Raw genomic sequence first — 13,056 nt, forward strand, 5'->3', positions numbered from 1 at the left:
TCTCATAAGACCACAAAACGGTTGATCAAAAGCTGGGATCTTGTTCAGATAACCTCTAGCACTGGCCAGGTGAGTGTCTAGTTTTTTCCCTGAGCAGCCGTGTCTTCCGTGGCCTACGTCCATGGAGACATTCTCTGTGTAAGACTCACTCGATGGTGGACCGTGACATCTTCGTCCCTGCCTGGTCAAGTGTTTTCATTAGAGTCTTGGTTGTTGTTCGGGGGTTCTTGTCGACCTTTTGGCATAATTTTGGGGGACACCTTACGCTTCCTGCCAGGCCTGCAGAGGTTTTTAATAGTGTGCTTGTTAATTATGCTCTAGATGGTTGCCTCAGGGACACTGCTTTGAAATGGCATTGTAATCTTTTCCTTGACTGTAGGAATTCACAAATTGCTGATGCAGGTCCTCACTGAGCTCCTTCATCTTGACAATGATGACCCAAAATTGAGTGTAACGAGATGAAAATTACACTACTTATACTCTTATGGAAAGATGCTATTTCTTATCTTGTGGAACATTTGATCATCAGAAGAGGTATTTATTCTATTAATATATCTTGCAAGAACTTTAAGACAAAGATAATCACGTTTAACACATTTTCATTGACATTATTATCACGGGTATGGATAATTTGGAACATTGCATTTTTTGGTTATCCATGAATAAAATACCCATGAAATCAAAAGTTTCTTGATTTGTGTATTGATGTCATTCTTTCCCTTGTAGGTAGGTACTTATAATTCATAAACAAACTTGAGAAAAATGCTTTAGTTTCATCACAAAATTGAAAAATCACAAAAAATAACTGGACTATGAATAATTTTGAGGACAAGTGTACTGTATATTTATATGTATAATATATGGGTATATGATACATTTTGACAAGAAAACTGATTTGATGAAAATTGAGTAAGTGGTATTGTTGGCAGCTGAACAGCTCATAAATGAAGTTTTGAATCTGTAATTCCATCAAACTCTGAGTTCTCAGACCTTAAATATGAGGAAAATACCATTTTGATGAAGATTTGATTATCAGTATATCGTAAACCACAGCAATGATAGGCAAATTTAAACGTCATTAAAAAGCTATGAGTTAGATTAACAAAGCTTATTTTATAAATTTTTTAAAAATTTTATAAGAAAAAAAGTAAACCATGACCTTAGTAACTAAAAGCTCAAACATTGTACCCTTTAAAGACAAAGGCGAAAACTGACAAGCCCAAATGATCAATTTTGGCCTATTCCCAGATTCTGGAGTCCTTGAGCGCATTGATACTTGAATGACGAACGTTTCAAGTTTTATTCGCAGGCACACCCCAAAAATAAAAACTCAAAGGATATAGGCCTTGTAATGAGGGGGCCACATATCCTTCAAATTGTTCAGAGCACAATTTTTGTGATTTTCTAGAGGTATGAGAAGGAACAAAATCTTTTTATTAAACATATGCTCTATATGGATAATTGGCGTCAATCCAGGGCTAAACAATGTTATAGACCACCTTAATGTAGATATTGAAGTTCATTCTTGGGCCATTGACAAGAAGAAAGTGGTGTGACATGAAATTTCCATATGATGAGATGGCCCCCAAAATCATCACTGAGATTTGAAACTTGGTTAGAGTAACTACTTCCAGTTCCTCGATTGACTAATCAATTCTTCTGTTCTTCCTCCTGTTATAAGATAGATCCACCATAAAAAACTTCTTCTTGAAGAGTAAGCTAAACCAACATCGATGTAGAGTAAATCAACAATGCATTGCCTTTGGTATTGTTGCTTCCATATCTTTAGAGATCTGCTACATATGTCTTCTCTTTTGAAAACTTGAAATCTAAGAATTCCAAAGATGTCATTGGATTAAAAGGGTATAAACTATTTTAGGCGTAAAAAGCTAATTGCTTTAATTGAAAGTTTTTTCTAGCCCTCCCCCCTGTTCATATATACTAGAAGGTTTTTAATACTTTATATTTGTATAAGAGGTGATCAGGATATACATTTTTTTACTAAGTATTATGCGTAGTTTAATGAATAATTTACCCACTCATTTTTTTAAATATTTGGTTAACTCATGAAAGGTACAAAGTTTATGTTCATGGTACTAATTCTTTGTACGACTTTATTGATAAAAAAAAAGAAAGTTGAATCAATTTTTTATCTAAAAAAAAGTTTTATTTTTCAAAAAAATTAAATATTTAAATTTTTTCACCCTATCAACACCAAAATCATCCTGTCATTGATTATTCAATTGAATTGAATTTCATTAATACTTATGTATTTTACATGAAAATTTAATATTAGCATTAAAATATTTATCTTTTGATAGTAACGATTTTTATAAATATCTATAATTAGACGAAAAGGATACTAGACAAGGTGGGTTCAAAAAGTAAGGTGACTTTTCAAATTTTGGAGGCAACATAAATTTGATATGCTCGATTTTTTTGGATTTTTTTATGTTAGTACACTTGCATAAAAAATATATATAATTTTAGCTAAAAAATATTTACCTTGCTTGTAAGAGGCACAACGGATATAAGTATTTTGCATGTTCGGCGATTTTTTGCTATTGAAAGACATGGATCAAAGAATTTGCATCAAATTTTGTGTAAAAAAGGAAATTAAGTCCTCCAAAAAACTCGAAATGTAGAAAGTGACATACGATGAAACTGTGCTGAGTAAAAAAGAAGTTTAAAGTAGTACACACTCTTCCAAGATGCCCAGGAAGATGCCAATGACAAGTTTTGCTCTGGAGGCTGGGATTTTTTCCGACTGCGGCTGCGTAAAGCATCAGGAGTTCTCACCATATGGTCGTACAGTCAATAAAGAGTATTATCTTGAAGTTATGTGCAGCTTGCCAGAAGCAATGCGAAGAAAGTGTCTGGAATTAATAAAATAAAATTCATGTCTTTGCTTCACGATATTACCCCAGATCCCTCATCTTGGTTGTGATATATTTTTTGCCCAAAAACAACATCTTAGTTATACCTGAGCCACCATATTCACCAGACTGGGGACATGTTGCTTTTTCTTGTTACCAAAACTGATGAGACCTATGAAAAGACGGAGATTTGCAACGATTGAAGAGATAATACTACATCGCTGGAAGAGTTCAAAGATATACCGTAAAGTGCTTATGAGAAGTGTTTCGAGGATTGGAAAATGTGTTGGCACAAGTGTATTTATATGAGGAGGATTACTTTGAAGGGGGCGACATATATATTGATGAATAAATAAATATTTTTTCGAAAAATACAAGATCATCTTACTTTTTGAACACACCTGGTATATATTTGGTAAAGCAAAATTTAATTTTAACTAAGATTAAAAAAAACTACGACAATAATATTTGATCAGTGAAATGAAAGAGATCCACTTTTTATCAGAATGAGATATATAAATCAAACAGTAGTATATTAAAAATAATTGATGATCATTAGAACTGTATTTGAGCCAAGTCAAACTTGAGTAGTACAGCTCTGAGTAGACTAAATATCAAGTACAAATGTATATTTGCTTCGGAGAACGAGTAAAAATTTTTGTAAACATTCAAATATATACTATAAGAATAAAACTAATATACTTTAATATTTTTTAGTAATACTTATTAATTGGATTTTATTGAAAAAAACTATAAATACTTATAATATTGAGTTTATTTTTGTGTTAAGTGAAGTCGTTAAGGATCGACTTGAGTCAATAAATTAGAGAAAGAAAAAAATAGTAACTACATATGCACCCTGTACCCATTTATTAATTCAGCTATTTTTTTAGTAATAGTGATATTGTGCAATACAAAACCTTGGTGTGCCTGTATCTAGTATGTTTATTGGAAAACCTTATAGGAAATTGTATTTTGTTAGAAAATCACCTAGGGACAGCAGTGCCACGAACTCAAAACATTTGATGAGGTTTGGTGATGAAAATCAACCCAAATCAATGAAATAGGAAGTCGACTAGTTGTATTTTGAATATATTTGAAAATCGACTCACTTTTGAAGTCAAGTGGAAAATTATCTTGATTATTAAAATAATAGGTCTCGCAACTATTAGATTTTATATTTCTTTTCAAAAAATAAAAATCGAAGTTATAGGAAGGACACCACAAATTTATAATTCATTGGCAATTATCACGGCTAGTCTTCTATGCAAGTTATAACTTTTTCATAAATAGGAACTTGTTCACAACGAGTTTAATTTGTTCCTGGACGGAGCTTTCCTATATTTTCGAATGCCATTATGACGAACAGTCTCTTTACCGAATACTTCAATACATCACTCATATATTATTTTTGACATCCCATATGGGATGTAAACTTAATTTTAAAACATGTTTAAAGAATGTATAAATAAATATGATAACTCCTGATTTGACTAACAGTAAATTGATTGTAATTATTTAAAATGCAAATAAACTATAAGGACTAAATATGCCAAGGAATAGGCAATTTTTAATTCTCTCAGCGTAAAATTTTACTTATAAACTTACAGAATATAATTTATCCATTTCCTGGAATCCATCATTCTCCGTCAATTCATTATTTTGTTACTTATATACATTCTACACCTATTGTGTGTTTAAATTACAATTTTTTTCGTGATATGTAATACCATCAGTGATAGCTGACTTGAGAGTGAGTTTTTTACACCAGTATTTACACAACTTGAGAACTTTAACAGTTCTCTATGGTCATTTAGATATTTATACACTGATCCAAACCAATATTTTGGTCCAGAATGTTTAAAATTAAAAGTGTAGTTCGAAATTTCGATTTAGTTCGGGCTTAAAGATATATAACGGTAAATGATTTTGAGAACTACACCAACACCACTAGTTACTGTATAATTTTGCAAAGGCGACCAGAAATTACATACGTCACGTGGAGTTGATAGAAAATACATTTTCCCATGTAATTTTCTATTCCCATGTCGTGTACATAGATGTGAAAAATCTCCTTTCTGCAGACTACATGTATCTAAATATAAGTAATTGAAAAGCAACATCTTATAGAAAAAAGTTTTATTGTTGCCAAGGAAATCTTTTCAAGATTACTGAAACGTTTTATTACTTTATATTATAGCTTTGGGTGATATCACCTTTAGAGAGAAAAAATATTAAAAAAGTAATTTGATATCAACCGTTAAATTGTAAATTTAAAGTTCCATAAATACATTTTTTGTTCATAAAGTGATGTATTAATTCATAGGAAAAAATAAGACGCATTTTTCTTATTCCATGAACAATTTTTATAGTTCAAAGTGCTATACATATATACTAGATTATACATTTTAGTTTCATAAATATTTCAAAAAAATTTTAACTTTTTAATTTAGTGCATTTTTGTAAATTAGATGAACTTTGATATTCATTTGAAGAATTTGAATTTAGTGTGTTGCTAACTTGGCTTTTTTTTTAATATGACCGGAAGCAACTGTTAATTGTGAATGTTTTATCAGTTTGTGCATCCCCTTTTGCAGAGATATACAGAATGCGACCCTCAAAAACATTCTAATAAATGAGATAAAGCGTTTTCAATTGTTGTAAATAACATTAAATACTTTTTTTCAATCTACCATCTCCACAAACATTTCAATGCTCAACACCAGAATATACAGAGTGGAAACCGAAAACTTGTAGTAGCATGCTTAAATTTAAAAGCAACTCAAAAAAATACAACTCAAAACCCATTTTTTATATATCTAAATACAATATTTAGTTATATTTTGTATTCAGTATTTCCTCATTCAAAAGCAATAACACTCTCGGCACCTCCACGAAGAAATTGGCAGCTCTTGATGACGAAGGTCGTGTCCATGGAGTAACACATTGGCATAATGTCAACTTGGAGTGATTCCAAATTTGGATGAGAGGTACCATGGAAGGTCAATGATGGAGGAGGACCACATGGAGGTAGAATAGAAGCAAGACATATGGTTGTTGCATACATTTTGTTTCTTCTTGGCTATTTAGGGCTATAAGGGACTTATTGATGTTGTATACAGTTTGGATATAGATGTTCAAAGACATCTTTCACTTCGGGACTTGAATAACTCACCCAACCTATTCAAATTGCGTGCCCTTTCCTTTAGTTAGATACATTCAATACATAGAAGTGAAGTGAAGAAAATATTATTCAGTTTATTTGGTCATCAATTAATTATAATTATAACTCACTAATCAGAATTGGAGACTCAAACATGGGTTGTAGTTAACTCTTGTTAAATTGGGACTTCAAACTCCAGGAGACTCGATTTGGACTAGAAAGAAGAAATTTCAGATTTGACTAGGAATCATTATGAAAGACTCGAAACTCGTGTAAAATTCGCCGTCAGATCGACAGGGCTCAGATTTTATTAAGACTCAATGCTTAAAACTCACTAACTTACATACCCAAAAAATTGCAACTTTAATTTTGAGACTTCACTCTTTAGATTATCTCTCAATAATTGAGATTCTACTAGTGGTGTTAAAAATTAATTGTGAGAAACTCCGTTTACGATATAATCCTAACATTGTATTTCCATTTGATATTTGCTGAATTTTTTTACAAAAGAATGATAATCACCATTTACAATTGTTAATATGGTGTCGAACTCTGTATGCTCTTGAATTCGACTTATATATATATATTATAAATGCATATATTTTTGAAGATTAGTCATTTGACTGAAAAAAACTGAAAAAAAATTGTACGAAAAAAATTAATATTCAATTAATACAAACAAAATTGTGGTTTATGAAGAGTGAATGGATAATGAAAGAAATAATTAATAGAATAGGTATAAATTTAGCATTAAGTAAAATAGACATAAATTATATTATTCACTACTAATAAGAAAAAGAATAACACGTAGTTCTTTTAAAATAAACAAGCTCGTTTTTAGCGTTCATGTCCTGTAGTAAAAGATGTCTTTAGGAGATGCCAACGGGTCTAAAGTTTTTTCGGCACTGACACGGAGAAGATCGCATACGCGTTTCCTTTTTTGTTGTTGCTCCGACATTTTTACCCTTAAAGACATGGGATGGAAATAAAACTTATATGTTTTTGTTTAAGCTGTCGTTTGGTTGCGTAGTAAAATATTGTAACAAAAAATAACGGGAATAAAATATTAATTAAATGCTATTGCAACTTTTGTGTCCCACTCTGAAGCTGACTAAAGTATGCTGAGCTTGTCAAAGATATTTAATTGATACTTACGTCAAAATGTTGAGAAACAAAACTAATAACTTCATGCTAACAATTGAATGCTGAATTTAAAAAGGTATTAATGCAATTAATACATATTCAATTTATGGCTATATAACGCTGGCATAGAGCTGTAAAAGTATTTGCAAATATGTTAGCTCTTAAATGTCAATTTAATTGCATACATAACGCATAACAAAATGTTTGCTAAGTTAGTTTGTAATCTTATTTAAATAATTTAGTGTTTTTCTAGATTAATAATAAGTCTATATATATAATATATATCAATTATCTGTTATTGTAAATCGTCCTTGAATGATTTAGTACGGAGATTTGTTCATACATTATTATTGTCAGATTAACATTCATAAAGATAAAATATACCATATGTAAGTAGTATATAAGTAGTATATATTTATTATCAGAGATGAAAATAATGCTATCCACTGGACGAGGTTACCCGGACAATTTGAAGAATTTTTGAAGAAAAACAACTGAATAGTCATGACGTTTAATTAGAATAGCAGTGAGCAACCCTGAGAGGGTTGGAAAATAAGTAAGCCTAAATTCTTCTCCGTATCTTGCAAAAATATTGGCAATAATTACTTGGTTAACGATCCTAAAAAAGATCGTTGAAGTGCCGTTGTATAGCAGGGCACGGACGGGGTTAAAAAAACGTTTCGGAAGTAACTTTTTTTACAGATCTAAGAATTTGCCTATGTGTAATAGAGTCGAAAGCTTTGCAGAAGTCTACATATTGCTATTATTGCTCCAAACTTCTTCCTAATTTCCACTGTGTCAATTGCAGCTTGAATATTGCGTGAAACCTCGGAAATTTTCCTATTCTTTAAAAATCTTTTTTGTTCAATGCTAATTTTTTTGTTGAGAATTGGTTGCATCTTTTAAGCCAATACTCAAATTTGATAAAATTTAGAGAACTTTATACTGGTAAAGTCCTTCCTTCTCGCTACGCCATCACAAAGCCAATGGAGTTTCAAAGTAAAGTAGTGTTGACAAAGATTAAAAAAGAACTTGTAGTAAATAATAATGCTCTTGTCTTAAAAAAACCACGATCATGATTACTATGTTGATTCTTCGTCTGTATAGTCATTATTAGGTTACCCTTATTTAATAAATATGGAAGATGTTAAAAATGCTGAAAACAGAACAATTGAATGTATTGAAGTTAAAAGTCTCAACAATGGTTTTGGCTCAGATTTCTGGGTGAAAAAACTAAGGATTTTAATTATCGATGTTGCAGCTTATTTTATTAAAGCAGTCAAAAAGTTTAAGTAACATTTTCCAAGAAGCATGTCACTTGTCTTGCTCATGGTCTAAATAGAATAGCAACTCTTTGTCCTAACTACTTAGAAAATGCCAAAACTTATAATTTTGGCCATAAAATTTTTGTTCATTCATTCTCATGATCGAAAACTATTACTACGTCGAGAACTTCAATTCAGTCTTAATGGTATGGATAAAATGGATACTACAATAAATAAATAAATCATTCATGACATATTAGGACTTTTGTTAAAGGGAAATTTGTACGCACAACTTAACTGTGCACTGATGATTGTTAAATGTGGCCGTCACACATTTTCGTCAAGGTTATCATCAATAAAGCCTTCATAGTATAATTAATATAAGAAACAAAATATTAAAAATATTTTTAATATTATAATCGTATATTTACAATTATCATTAATTATTTTGCAGCTTAACTATATTCCTCTTTATATACCTTAAATAATTACTGATTCTAAATAGGAAATACTAAATATAACTAAATAAACAGAGTAAAGATCCATTAGAACCAATATTCAGAGTTGTATTTGAGTTACCCTTTTCTGTGTTCAAATCAAGTCCTCATGCTCAAGGTCTTTTTGGTTTTGAGTCCTCATGCTGTGTGATGTTCTGGATCCGAGTTCAAGTCATCATGCTTTGAGTCCATGTCAAAATAAGTATTGTCCGGATCTACCTGTAGTCTCCTCAAAGGCAATAAAATATCATTTCTCATAAGTTCTTACTTAATATTTGACAACCCCACTTTCTTTTAGGACTGAATTGACTTTGCGATGGGTTTAGTAAATAAAAACATATATTTAGTCAGGGAGCAATATCCCTGATTCATATAACAACTACAAACAGTAGTTTTGTTGCATCTCAGTTAATTAGTAGCAAAGAATAATCTGGCCTTACTAGGGCCAAGGAGGGAGCATGAAATCACATTGACAATCTTAAACGTTATTTTTTCATAATGTGTAAGACCCCTTCAGTGTGGGTGAGCATAATAATAATATATATAAGGCGCCTGTGTTTAATATATACATGTATTATTATGAATTTTTTTTCAAACTTACCAATTCATATAAGCATGCAAAAATTTGTGTAGATGATAAGTCCACCTTTATTTTTGTCAAAAAAACAAAAACCAATTCAAGTCGAAATTTGCGAAGAAAATTAGAAAAAACTGTTTGGCACTAATTTCGCAAAAAAGTGATTACAAGCATTTATTGACATTGTATAGAGGAAGACATACTTAACATAAAAATAGTACACACACAAAAAAAAAGTTTTGGAGAATAATTTCATGGACAAAAATAACCCTCGATAACTGGTTCATTTTTGCAACTATTACAAAATTGCGTTATAATATGTTCTGGAAATTAAAAATACTCCAGCGTAATGATAGGGTCTGAAAATTAATGTACAAAATGCATTGTTTTGTGGGATTTCTTCTTAAAAATTGAAAATTGACATTTGATGAAAAAAAAAAAGAAAAAAAATTGAAAAATTATTCAAAAAGGACAATTTTGATGTGTCAAATTTATATGTAAATGAATTTCCAGACAAATTTAAAAAATATATATTTAAACTACAAATCTAATTTTGCCTTAAAAATCATTTTTTTTGCACCTGAAAAAACAGAACGTCCAATTTTCACTGATGCCTTATTATACATCGTCTTGTAGCATTTTTTCTTAAAAAACTGAAAATTGATGTTTGATGAGAAAAGGGAGAAAAAAGGGAAAAAATTGAAAAATTATTCAGAAAAAGACAGATATTTCAGTTAAAGATCAATTTTAATTTTGAAATTTTAATACAAACCAATAACCCGACAAATTTCTATAAACTTTATTCTATTTACTCTTTTTGATAAATAACTAAAACCCCTATCTAGTCTCCTTCAGTTAAAAAACGGTTTTTGGGTTTTAGGTATAGCATAAGCCCCCCTAATATGACCCACCCAAAAATCGGCACCCCCGTCTTAGCTGGTCCTAGCTCAAAAAAGAGATCTATGCAAAATTTCAGCCTCCTAGATTCAACAGTGTGGGAACGTATAAATGACATATTCACACACACAAATTTTCTTTTATACAGATAAAGATAAACAGTTTTAAAAAAAGTATATAAAAATTAGATGTGAATAGTTGATTCTAATTGCCAAAACTTATTGTTTTGACGTACATAAATACCTAAATAATGATGATATTATTAAAAAAACATTAGTATGTTGCGGTAATATAAAAGCAAGCAGGAATACTTTTTCACAATATTGCGACAGTATGATAAAACGTATTCGTTGATATGAGTACTATAATTTATAGTAATTGAAAATAGTGACAAAGTTCTTAAAGCCGCGGGTTTTAAGGTTAATTGAACCTTGGTTATTTGGTTAAAGTCTTTTAAGACTAAGATACGTGGGAGCTGGTACTGTTTTGATATGTTTGTTCATTTTATGTACATGCGTAATTAGCTTCTTTTTTTATAGAATTCAGGTGGAGCATTATTATGCATAATTATTGATAGTAATCTTACATTTCTTTGTTGTTATTATTATTATTTTTTGCTAAAATTAGAAGAGAAAGTATAATTTTTATTAGTTATTCTACGCAGTAGTTCGAAAAAATATTTGATTGTACTTATGTATTTAAAGACATACTTTCCATAATCTTAAGATGAGTTAAAACATCTGCCATACATGTAAACGTAATTTATTTATAAAAACTTTGCATATTACAGTATGTAAATCTGAACAATTCTCCATTGCTAAATGATAAAAGTATGTATTTTATAATGTTTCCTGCTTGTAGAAGTGAAAATATATTGATAAATTAAATTTTGGAAGAACAAAAATCCTATGCGTGTCATATTCTCTCGTCAAGGAAGAAACATATTAAATCACAAACCAATTTATTTTGAAAGGAAGAGTTGTTGAGGTTTGAAGGTTATAATATACAAAGTTCTTAGAAACAAATTATTTTTATACATTTTAGGATGTAGGATGATACACAAAAACATACATCAAATAGTCTACTTTTGTTACAATTTTTTTTGTGTTGTTCACATCTGGTTTTTAGAAATTTTTTAATCATCTGTAAAAAGTTGATGAAGTTAAAGGACTGATAAAAAACAAGAGTTTTTTAAACTAATCCTACTACTTAATGCCGTAACTACGGGTAGGGAGGGGCGTTTATATGTCGTGTACGCTCCAACTGATTTTGTGCCCCTACGAAAATGTAAATATACTAGCAAAGTTTTGCTTGGCCAAGTAGGGAGCGGGAAATCAAATTGAAAGGGAAAATGTAGTTTTTTCTTCATGTTCAGACCACTGGAAGTGCGAAAAGGCATTCTAATATAGCGCCTGTATATTAAATGAAATATATTATGATGAATTAAAAAAAATGTGTTATAAACTTCAAATAATATATCATCATATATTCATGAAAAAATTTATCCCGATGATAAGTCTATCTTTTATTTTAGAAAAAAAAGGAAAATTAAAATTTACAAAGAAAATTGATAAAGACTGTTTTGAGCTAATTTTCTAAAAAAAAAGTAGTTAATATAATTCATTGGGATTGTAAAAAGGAACGTAAACCCTACAATAACTTTTTCGTACTTACAAACAAAAAAGTTACGGAGAATATTGTCGTCGAAAAAATAACACTTGATAACTGGTTCATTTTTACACCTGACCCTCCAATAAATTCAAAGTTCTCTTTCTTGGATATAAGTTTGGTTGCAAGACTTGAATCGGAAAAGATAGAATCGAATATAGTTTAATAAATTTTTTTAATCAAAAATGTGTTCGTACATACTCATGAATCGAGTATTATTCACCTAATCATAATGACAAGGTTGAAAGTACACAATATATATTTCCTTATAAAACAAAAACTAGTCAAACTTGAATTCTCTTTTGTATTGCTTACGGGAACGATTCTCAATTTTAACTCGGCTACAACCAAACAATGAATTTGTTACCTCAAATATATATAATTAGGCCTGTACATTGTAAAAATTACAGGGAAATTAAACATAAATTCCCACCGAAAATTAACCTGGCAACCCTGACATTTAGAAGATTGTTTTGAAAGAGAGCAGCTTAGCTGTCATTGTGTTTTATTAGATCAGTTACAAGCAGCTATATAATGATGGAAATGCACACAAATGCCTCTCCGTATCAAGCAAGAACATTTGCAAGAATTAATACGTTTATTATCCTCAATTATACTCTGAGTCCTTTAAGGACTTACAGTACTAATCATGATTGAAACAATATTATCCATCGGTATGGCATGCTGTCATGACGTTTCATTAAATAAGCTGCGAGCAGCTATGAGATAAAGGAAATAAACATAAACTCCACGCCTCATCTATCAATGATACTGGTAGAAATTACACTAATGTCGATTTTTAATTATACTTTTGAGTCCAACAAGGACTTAAAACTATAATTATTCAACAAATCATCAGTATTACTTTTCGTCTTTTACGCACTATTGATTTCTTTATACTTATATGTTCTCTCTAGAAAATTATATAAATAATGACAACAGCTTGAAAAATAAATAAAACATATATTCA

Source organism: Lepeophtheirus salmonis, chromosome 6 (genome assembly GCF_016086655.4).
Source record: "Lepeophtheirus salmonis chromosome 6, UVic_Lsal_1.4, whole genome shotgun sequence".
NCBI classification, from domain to species: domain Eukaryota; kingdom Metazoa; phylum Arthropoda; class Copepoda; order Siphonostomatoida; family Caligidae; genus Lepeophtheirus; species Lepeophtheirus salmonis.